This window comes from Carya illinoinensis, chromosome 11 (assembly GCF_018687715.1).
Source record: "Carya illinoinensis cultivar Pawnee chromosome 11, C.illinoinensisPawnee_v1, whole genome shotgun sequence".
In the NCBI taxonomy this organism is placed as follows: Eukaryota; Viridiplantae; Streptophyta; class Magnoliopsida; order Fagales; family Juglandaceae; genus Carya; species Carya illinoinensis.
This window is the reverse complement of record NC_056762.1, coordinates 14612922-14624484: the sequence shown is the minus strand read 5'-3', so window position 1 is coordinate 14624484 and position 11563 is coordinate 14612922.

The following is an 11563-nucleotide window of genomic DNA, read 5'->3' as shown; positions in this document are numbered from 1 at the left end:
CAACGCTTGCAAGATGCCAAGACATTTTGATGATACAAGTGATTTGAATGCTGTGGAGAGTTTGACACCAACAGATTTTATTTGCTCAACTTCTCCCTTCTCTGATGATGATTATATTTTTTAGACACCTGAATTTTTACTTGATGAGAAAATTGATCATATCAATGAAGATGACTTTGATTTTTTTGATTGTTTTGCAGATTCTTCTTTACCACTTGAAGTACAATTTGCGGGAGCAAGATGGAAACCCCATTTCGAAGCTCTACTACCACCAGACATGCTTAAATCTTCAGAGGAAGAAGTTTCCCAGTTGGAGCTGAAACCACTTCCTCAAGATTTAAAGTATGTGTTTCTTGGTCCTGAAGAAGGCACTTTTCCGGTGGTGATTTCCTCAAAGCTAAATCAGAAGGATGAAGCCCAGTTGATTGAAGTATTAAGGAAGCATCGAGGCGCAATTGGTTGGACAATAGCCGACATCAATGGCATTGATGCCGCTGTATGTACCCACAGAATCCATCTTGAAGATGATGCTAGACCGGTTCGTGATGCTCAACGTAGGCTCAATCCTACCATGAAGGAAGTTGTGAAAGAGGAAGTGCTAAACCTACTCGCAGTAGGTATCATTTACCCTATCTCAGACAGTAAGTGGGTAAGTCCAACTCAAGTGGTACCAAAAAAATCTGGTTTGACTGTCATAAAAAATGATAAAAATGAGTTGATTCCAACTAGAATGGTTACTGGCTGGAGAATGTGCATTGACTATAGAAAACTTAATTCAGCTAGTAGGAATGATCATTTTCCTTTACCATTCTTGGATCAAATTTTGGAAAGAGTAGCTGGTAATGTATATTATTGTTTCTTGGATGGCTATTCTGGTTATTATCAAATTGCTATAGCGCCTGAGGATCAGGAGAAAACCACTTTCACCTGTCCTTTTGGCACTTTTGCTTTTACTAGAATGCCTTTTGGTTTGTGTAATGCTCCAGCTAATTTTCAGAGATGCATGATGAGTATTTTTTCTGACATGATTGATGATATTTGTGAAATATTCATGGATGATTTCTCTGTTTTTGAAAAATCCTTTGAGAGTTGTTTGCATAATTTGGCACGTGTTCTCTAGAGATGTGAGGAAAAAAATCTTTTATTTAATTGGGAGAAATGTGAATTTATGGTCACTCAGGGCATTGTATTGGGGCATATTGTTTCTTCTGAGGGTATAAAGGTTGACAAGGCAAAGATTGAATTAATATCTAAACTTCATATTCCTAGGACAGTTGGGGATATTCGTTCTTTTCTTGGTCATGCTGGCTTTTATAGGCAGTTTATTCAAGGGTTTAGTTCTATTGCAAAACCTTTGTGCACTCGTTTACAAAATGATATTGAATTTGTTTGGACTGATGAGTGCCAAAAAGCTTTTGATACCCTGAAAAAGTCGCTTACCACTGCACCTATTGTGCAACCTCCACAGTGGGACATTCCCTTTGAGATTATGACAGATGTTAGTGACTATGGCTTAGGAGCTTTTTTGGGGCAGCGGGTGGATAATAGGCCATTTGTGATTTATTATGCTAGTAGAACCTTGAATGATGCCCAGAAAAATTATACCACTACTGAAAAAGAATTTCTTGCAGTGGTTTTTGCACTTGATAAATTTCGGACTTATATTCTTGGTTCTCCTGTTACTATTTTCACTGACCACTCTGCTCTTAAGTATTTGTTGGCTAAGAAAGATGCAAAGCCACGCTTGATTCGCTGGATTCTATTACTTCAAGAGTTCAACATCAACATTAAGGACAAGAAAGGAGTTGAAAACGTGGTAGCTGACCACCTCTCTAGATTTTCATTATCTCCTTCTTCAAATGTCAGCCTTCCTCTTGATGATAGTTTCCCGGATGAGCAGCTGTTTGTGGTTGATAGAGCTCCCTGGTATGATGACATAGTCAATTATCTGGTGACTGAGCGAATGCCTTCTGAATGGTCCACCCAAGATAAGCGTCGGTTTCTCTCTGAGGTATGACACTTTTATTTTGATGATTCATATCTTTTTAAGTATTGTTCGAACCAATTGATTTGAAGATGCATTCCTGATGATGAGTTTTCTTCGGTTTTGAGATTTTGTCATATGGGTGCATGTGGTGGTCATTTTTCAGCAAAGAAAACAGTTTCAAAAATTTTGCAAAGCAGTTTTTACTGGCCTTCCACGTTTAAAGATGCTAATAATTTTTGCAAGACTTGTGAGCCTTGTCAAAAATTGGGATCCATTAGCAAAAGAGACATGATGCCTCTTTCCCCTATTCTGACTTTAGAAATTTTTGATTGTTGGGGAATAGACTTCATGGGACCTTTTCCAGTTTCTTTTGGAAACACATATATTCTTTTTGCTGTGGATTATGTTTCAAAATGGGTGGAGGCCATTGCCTGCAAAACAAATGACCATCATATTGTCCTGAAATTTTTGCAATCTTTGTTTGCTCGTTTTGGCATGCCAAAAGTTATTATAAGTGATGGGGGTTCTCATTTTTGCAATAAACCATTTTCTACACTTGTGAAGAAATATGGTATTACACACAGAGTTTCTACCCTTTATCACCCTCAAACAAATGGGCAACTGAATTGGCAAACAGAGAGATAAAAATTATTTTAGAGAAAACCATCAAGCCTAATAGAGAAGATTAGCCTGTTAAACTTTTTGATGCTTTGTGGGCTTATAAGACAACTTTTAAAACAAATCTAGGGATGTCTCCTTATCGATTAGTTTATGGTAAAGCTTGTCATTTACCTATTGATATTCAGCATCGAGCTCTTTGGGCCATAAAACATGTTAACATGTCACTTGATGAAGCTTCAGGGTTGAGAAAATTGCAGATCAATGAATTGGATGAAGCTCGTCAGAATGCTTATGACAACGCTCAGCTTGCAAAGGAATGCATGAAAATTCTGCATGATCAGAAAATTCATCCAAAACATTTCACACTTGGCCAGGAAGTTCTTCTTTACAACTCTCGCTTGCACATTTTTCCTGGAAAGTTGAAATCCCGATGGAGTGGGCCGTACATTGTAAAGACCATTCATCCTCATGGTGCGGTAGACATTGTCAATCCGAAGAATGGTAATAGCTTCACTGTCAACGGACAACGTCTAAAGTCATTTCTGAAGGTCTTTGATCCACATGAAAAGATCTTGCTTGTGCAAGACCCCAGGGAAGTGTTTTGATTTGCTTCTCATTCTTTACAGTTTTCTTTACTTGCTTTGTTTTTATTTGTTCTTTTGCTTTGATTTTATATTTCATGTTGATTGTTTGTTTTGCTTGCTTAGTTCTGTGCACTTTCTTTTCTTTCGTTTGACACATTGAGGACTATGTCTCTCACTAGTTGGGGGTAGCATGTGTGCACAGTTTAAAAAAAAAGTATATATAAAAAATAAAAAAATAAGATTTGCGAAATTTGAGCATCTTGGTGGAGTAGTTGAGCGGGATCATTTGTGAAGATTTATTTTCAAGCTTAAAACATAGAGCCTGATTTTTGATGCATCATATTTTGTTGATATGTGGCTTGAAACACCGAGATGCTATGCTTATTGAGATGAAACTTGATAAAATTTTTGTAGAACGAAAGGCAAATTTTGAAGGACATTTTGCACATGCTTACGCTTGTAGTGTTCCTTATTTACCATTCATTGATTTAACACTGGAGAAGTCAACTGCAGGACTACTGAGCCATGCCAAAAAAAAAAAAAGGAAAAGAAAAGAAAAAAGGATTTGAAAAGAAAAGAAGAAAAGAAAAAAAAAAAGAGAGAAAAGGAATAAAGGCGACTTAGTGAACTTTCCTAAGTAGAAAGGGCTAGAAACAGTTACCCAAGACTTTGGGGGTTGAGTGTCCAACCTTTAAAAACAGAGCTGGCGTGAAAACTGCTAGAGCCTTAGGCTTTGAGGTAGTTAGAATCAGAAATGATTAATCTTAAGATTGAAAAATCCTATGGCAAATCATGGCTAGTAATGAGGAACACACAACTGGTCTAGCTCCACACACACATTTGAGTTTTGAGACATTTGTCTTAATTCTATGTGAAAGATTGTTGAGATAGTCTTGGTGGGTATAACCCTTGGGGGTTGAGTAGTAACGTGTCACTTTTGTGAGAATTCAGAATTGTGTTTGATTGTTTTTGTTTGAATTTCGATCTTTATGCAATATTCATCTCAATTAATTTTTACTATTTTGCTCAAGGATTAGCAAAATACTAGTTGGGGGTGTGATTGAGCTGAATTATTGCATTTTTAATGCTTTTGGAACCAATATATATTAATTCTTTCATTACTTTATCATTGGTTTTATATGGAAAAATCAATAAATCAAAATTGTGAGTTTAATTGATTAAAAGCATGAATTTCTGCTCTAATTTTATAAACTGTTGATTAATATGGATTATGGTACATATCGCTCGAGCGGCGGCTTCTGGCCGCTCGAGCGAAGTTAGGCAGATTCAAACACTCGATTTCCGCTCGACAGTGCGCTCGAGTGAGTTGCGGGAAAAGATGTTCGCTCGAGCGGAGGCATTTGGCCGCTTGAGCGAATTCAGGCAGAGTCGAACGCTCGATGTTCGCTCGACAGGCCGCTCGAGCGAATTCAGGCAGAGTCGAACGCTCGATATTCGCTCGACACTCCGCTCGAGCGAATATTATATTTTACAGATCAGGGTTTATTCTGCCGTCAGAGTATATAAATGATTTTTTACATCTTATCGGAAAACTCGGTTTTGAGGAGAAAAACACTCAGAATTCATTATTTTCCATTGATTTTCATTTAGATTCGGAGAGGAGGATTCATACAATCGATCATTCACGCAGTTACACAATTTCCATTGGATCATTCACTTACACTGCAGCAGATTGAAGAACTCCTTGAGGGGTCCAATTGCCATTGCAGCTTAGCCTCCTCCACCGCTTCGAATCTTCATCTCCATTCAATTGGCTTGATCTTTTCAATTCCCTACTTGCTATTTCGTTTCAGTTTTGAGTTTCTGAATTATTTTGAAGAATTTTGATTTAGACGTTTGAGTAATTTATTTGTTATTCATTTAATTCATGTTAATTATTTTTATCGTTTCGTTAAGCTTTCATTTTAATAGTGATTACAATTATGGTGGTTTAATTTGAGAATTTATGATTTGAATATAATGACGAACCCTAGAACATTGAATTTGGGGCTTTTCAATTTTCAGTGCATGTTTTATCAATTACTTCCTAATTTAGTTTAATTCTTAATTTAGTTTTATTAATTTCTGAGTTTAATCTATTAGTCCTTTACATTCCAATCCGACAATCAAAATCTAAAAACATGAATCTAGTCCATGACTAGTACCCTTTTCCATCCATTGCACATACCATCATTTTATTTTCTCTTTGTGAAGTTTTTAACCCTTTTCAACGAGTTTGATTTTTAAGTAACTTTCCCTGAGGAGACGATCTAGGAATTTATTTCTAATTATTACACGACATCCTCCTGCACTTGGGATAGCTTTAGTGTTACTCATTTTTGAGTGAGTCACTTAACATGAGCTTGGACTTGAATTCTGACAATCAAAATGATTCCGCCAATCGTTTCGTCCTGAATATTGAACAATCTGAATGATTCTGCTCAACATATTCAATCAGAGATACTCAGACAATCAGAATGATTCCACCATGAGTATTTTAAATAATGTATCCTAGCAATCATAATGATTACACCAGGAGTACCTAGTAATACTCTGACAATCAGAATAATTACATCACGAGTATTTTAAAACATGTACTCTAGCAATCAGAATGATTACAGCAGGAGTACTTAGTAATACTCTGACAATCGGAATGATTCCATCACGAGTATTTTAAAACACGTACCCTAGTAATTAGAATGATTAGACCAGGAGTACCTAGTAATACTCTAACAATTAGAATGATTCTATCACGAGTATTTTAAATAAGATACCCTAACAATCAGAATGATTACGCTAGGAGTATTTGCATAACTGAACTTGAACGACATTCTGACAATCAAAATGATTTCGCCAAAAGTACTTCGTGTGAATTACAAGTGGAGATGCTCGGACAATCATAATGATTACATCACGAATATGCTAGACATAATTGACTTAAACATAACTCAAAAGGCATGACTTACTTGAGATGGAAGCACTTTGTAACATGGTATAACATGTAATAGATAACATATTTAACATGACATACTTGCAATATTGAATATTACATGACTTGACATAAATGTAATAGATATCATACCTTGGCATACTTATAACATATAGCAATGCATGACAGAATAGATTGTGTAACAGATAAATATTCATGACAGAATAAATCATGCATAACAGATAAACATGTAATGACGTGGCATGTCATGACATATATGGTAACATACATACATACATTGTAGTTCCGTTACCCATCATGCATACACAGTAAACTGATAGTAAGTTAGAAGCTAACTTACCTCGTTTGTCGCATTCTATGAAAATAAAGTCCGAAACACGAGGAACTATAAAAGGATATTCTAAAAGTTAGAAATTTAATCACTAAATATTAGAAGCATGAAAACAAGCTAACTTAGAGTAAAATTACCATTTTACCCTTTACATGTGGGAAAATGACTATTTTACCTCTAACTTAAGGATTTCACATCCTAACTCCAAAAATTTTTAAAATTTACATTCCTCATGTAAATTTTGTCCTAAACTCAAATATCAACTCAGAAAAATTGAAAACAAATCAAAACTATGGAAAACACACTATGGCTGAAACATCCATAGGCCATTTATTTTGATTTTTGTTGCAATTCCTTCCAACTTCAAAACTCATGCTTAAACCTAAATTTTGCAAACAAAGATCTTTATATCCTAAGTTTAAAACCATACTTAAAGCATCCATTTAGAAAAAGCTAATAATTAACACCAAACTTTTTGTAAAATGATCCAAACCCTTGAATCACAAGCTTTGACCCTAGATCAAAACATCTCCAAGAATTCCAAAAAATCAAATCTTACTTCTAACATATTCATAACATCATCCTAAGATTAACCATGCTTTAAATCATCAAACTTAAGTCACCAAAATCACAAAATAACACTTTGAGTTTTTGGTTTTACACTTTTTTCTTAAATAGCTTTGATAAATCTCTTGATAATGGCTTAAGAAGGTGAGATCTTTTAAATAAAGCATCACATGATTTAAAAATGTGTCATAAAGAACATTCAGCCATCAAAATTAAAATCAAATGGCTAAAAATCAATAAAACATGGATCTAATCCAGAAACATCAAATCTTAGGCTGAACCGAAATCCTCTTACATAGAAAAATCATATCTTTGAAACTAATACTAAATATCTTCAAAATAACATTCTAACATGAAAATAAGAAATTTTGGATCATCATATGAAAATATCAAAGCCTTTAGAGTAAGATCAGACCACGAAATATTCAAACTTTCTCCAAATAAAAACTATTTTTCCACTTCCAGTTTTCAAGTTTCTAGATCTAAGAAAATCTATCACCAAAAGCTTTAGTTGTGACGCCCCTAACTCCCACGTATGGACATGTGGAAATCGAGGCGTCGGGATGATGACAACATGGGTCACACATCCCATCGCCAAGTGCCAAGTGTGTGTATATGCAATAAGTGTACAATAAAATCATGCTGCAGATAATAAAAGTCTTATAACTAAGTACCAGAATTTTGTTCGAATACAAACTCGTTTAAATCACACATAATAAAATATTACAAGTCTCAAATATTGTTTCAAAGCCAAATTACAAGACATAAAAACTAGGAGAGATAATTTTTAGCATAAGAACTCCAAATCAAAACTCTGGAGGAGCTGCCTCCTTGGGCTTAGCCACCTCCTCCTCCTCAACATCTGCATTAAAATATATGGTATCAAAATGGTGCCGTAGGTAAATAATAATCCAAACATCACAAGATAAAAATATATTACACTTAACAATATGCATGAAATGATGCGAAACGTACAAGTCCCAGAAATTCACATTTTTTCCACGCACGCCAAAAATCCCATTTTGGCCCAAAACATTTCCTTTAAACAAATCCTTGCCATTATCCCAGATAATGGCCCAAACCAAGACAACCACAATTTTCTCAGAAAATGGATCACAAAAACCTGATACAAAACCTTGCCATTTTCCCAGAAAATGACCCATATCTAGTATCCAAACCCAGTTTTAATTTAATGCATGCACCATGATCTCTCCTAGAGATCATCAGCACACTCTGGCTCCTGTATCACACCGTAGGTAACGACTATGCATGTGACACCTAAACGAGCGATGCCTAGTCTCGCGCCCAGCACGTACCTGGACCAGGCCATCTTCTAGTCCTCGCCAACTGAGGGACCACGGAGTCGACACGACAACATTACCGTATCGTGCGATCCGGTAGTCCCCCAGCGACAACCCAGGGGATGTCACTCAGTATTATCCACTCTTGAGTGACCAGATGAGCTCCACCGAGATAATACCCCATGCCGGCTTGGGGTCGTGATATACACGCACCCTAAAATCCATTTACACTGATAAAACCAGTTTTTCTCAATTTAATACATGCACATGAATGCTGCATGCAATGCACACCTCAAGACACAATTTATCCAACAAAACTCAACATCAACAATAACCAAACAACTCCGTCCTCAAATCCATCCGATCCCGGACTCCTCGGACTTAGTACAAAATAACCAACCTGTCAATGAATTTATTGTAAAATCAATAATATATTTAAATCTAAAATAGAGTTTGGAAAATACTTACAGCGCTATATAACAATTTATGAAGGATCAACGAGCTGAAAAGAGCGAAGAGAAAGCAACGTAACAGTGTAAAATACACTGTGGCTGTGGGTTGTAAAATACCCACTTTTGAATGGGGACGGTCCAAGGCTTGGGATTGATAGGGAATGGCCTAGAGGTATTTATGAAGCTAGTGAAAGTGAGAGTTGGCCGTGGGTGATGGAGAAAACGGTGGTGGAAGTGAAAAACAGCAAAAACGAAGTTGAGCTCGAGGGGGCTGCTCCGGCAATGGATTGGAGCTGGAAATGGATGGTTTAGGACGGCAAGAGGTCAATGATGAAGTGGTGAAGAGGTGATGGCCGGAGGTGGAATGACGGTGGCGAAATAGGAGAAAAACTGTGCGGCTTGGAGGAGCCCACGACAGCTAATGGCGGCACGGGAGGGGTTGGAATTTGGTGGGGAGGTGCGCCGGCCGGAGGGGAAGAGGAAGGGTCGGGTGGTGTGCTACACGGCGGTGGTGGGTGGCAGGTCTGGGCGAATGAAGAAATGGAGGAAGGGAGGGGGAGGGGGTGTGTCGTGCAACTGGGGAGAAATAAGGAGGAAGAAAGAAAAAGAAAGAAAAGAAAGAAAAAAAAGAAAGGAAAAAGAAAAAAGAAAAAAGAAAAAGGAAGGAAAAGAAATTAAGTCCAATCCTCATATCTAGGGTCCAGATATTGATCCAACGAAAAAAATTTTAAAAGCTATAAATTGAATAAAATAAATTAAACACCACATCTAGTTAAAATATAATAAATAACTAGTAAATACTAACAACAAAATTTTAAATCCAAAAACCAACTAAAATAAATTGAACAACAATTTAAACTCAAAACAATAATTAATATTAAGAAAGCTCTACAAATTAATTTTCACAGTTAAATAAATTCAATTAAAATACGATAATTTAAAATAAAAGAACCAATATTTTAATTAAATTAAAATACTCATTCAGTGAAAATACACGTAAAAAGGGGTATCACATCAGTCATGGAACAAAATCTCAATAAAAACTCATAAACACATGCTAATAACACTCCATAAAATTTTCGGACCAAGATATACCCATTAGCTTGGTCAAAAACTCCCAAACATAACATACTCTCCAGTTTCACGCCCAGAATGACCTTTCCATTGTTAAAAATACTTTTTATTGAACAATTGACCATGGAATAATACGAATAATATATCTACGGAGACCATACTCAAATAGAAACAACTTTTATGAAAGAGTGATCATGTGAAATTACTTACAAATGGTCGAAAAGCTCCATGTAAAAAGACCCAGAAATCTACCCGAGAGAGCTCTTTTGGGTTTCTCTCTAAGAACGTGGTGAAGAAGTGATTAAAGGGAAAAAAGTGTGTTTTGCACGACTCTATACTTCTGGAAAGGGAAGATATGGGCTTGAATGACCCTTGAGTGGAGGTGGCTATGTGACATAAAGTGGAGAATAGTACTGAGGGGAAAGGACTGCCTGCAGAAGTTTTGAGGTATGGAGGTCGATGAGGTGGGTTTCTCCATCACCTCAAGACACTATTGGGTGTAGCCAAGGGTAGTGGATGGTCTACCATGTGGGGGACAGAACTTCTTCCAGAAGCTTTGCCAAGGTGGCCAAATTCGTGGGCCTAAACTAAGTGGGCTTCAATTTAAAGGGGGTTTGGTTAGGGTTTGAGATGCTATCAAGTCCAAATTCAATTTTTCTTGGCCCAATCAAATTTCTAAGGTTAAAAAGGTTGGATAATGATGTCATAACAAGAATTTGAGAAATTAATAGCATGTGCAAGTGATTTAATCAAGTGATTAAACACAATGCTAGAAATTGGATAAAAAAGGGTTTAAATGCCAACTTTAGGGTTTGGGGAAACCGTTTAGGGTTTCAGTTTCAACCAAACTTTTGGGGTTTCAATTGGATTCCAACCATTTAGAGTTTCACTAGGGTTGAAACCCTCTTTCATCTGACTCAATTTGGTTGATCAGATGAAAAAAAGCTTTGCTTAGGTCGCATGATCTCACACCTTGATTTTCTTCACAAATCCATCTAATGGCTCCTCTTTGTGCCAAGTGTCTAATAGTATTCACTATGTGTGGTTAAGATCTTTCCAAGTCTCCAAATAAAACTTCTTTAACCTAATTTGGACCAAACAAAGCTTCTTTAACCTAATTTGGACATTCTACACTGTGATTTTGAAAACACTGCACTTAGTACGCTTATCGAGGTTACTATTCACTCCAAAAAATGCATAATAAACTTAGTACTGAAAAATCCTAAATATTCATATTAACCTACAATGAAAATCATTTACCAAAACTCAACCCCGAAGTGCCCCTAAAAGTAATTTCACAGTTTTGAACATGTGTTTTGTCTGAAATTATAAAAATGCGTTATTGCACCATAAACTCCTAAATACTCAGCTGAGTCTAGTGGTGTAAACTGTAACATATTCTGACATTTCTAACTACCTCAAATAATTAAAATTGCAATTCTATCACTGTAGTGAGTGATAACACTGACTATGTTGACAGACTAAAATCTATATGAATAATTCATTTGTGAAAACTTATAGAGTTTTCACGAGGTTCCTAAAGTCTATAGAAATTTCACCATTGAATTTCTAGCGAGCTATTACATTGGTCATTTAGGTTCCCAAAGACTTCCATGTTCCATAACCTCATATTGTTTTTCAAGGCTTTGAGTTTCCTGGCTAAGACAAACTCAGAATGTTTGCCATCTATATTACC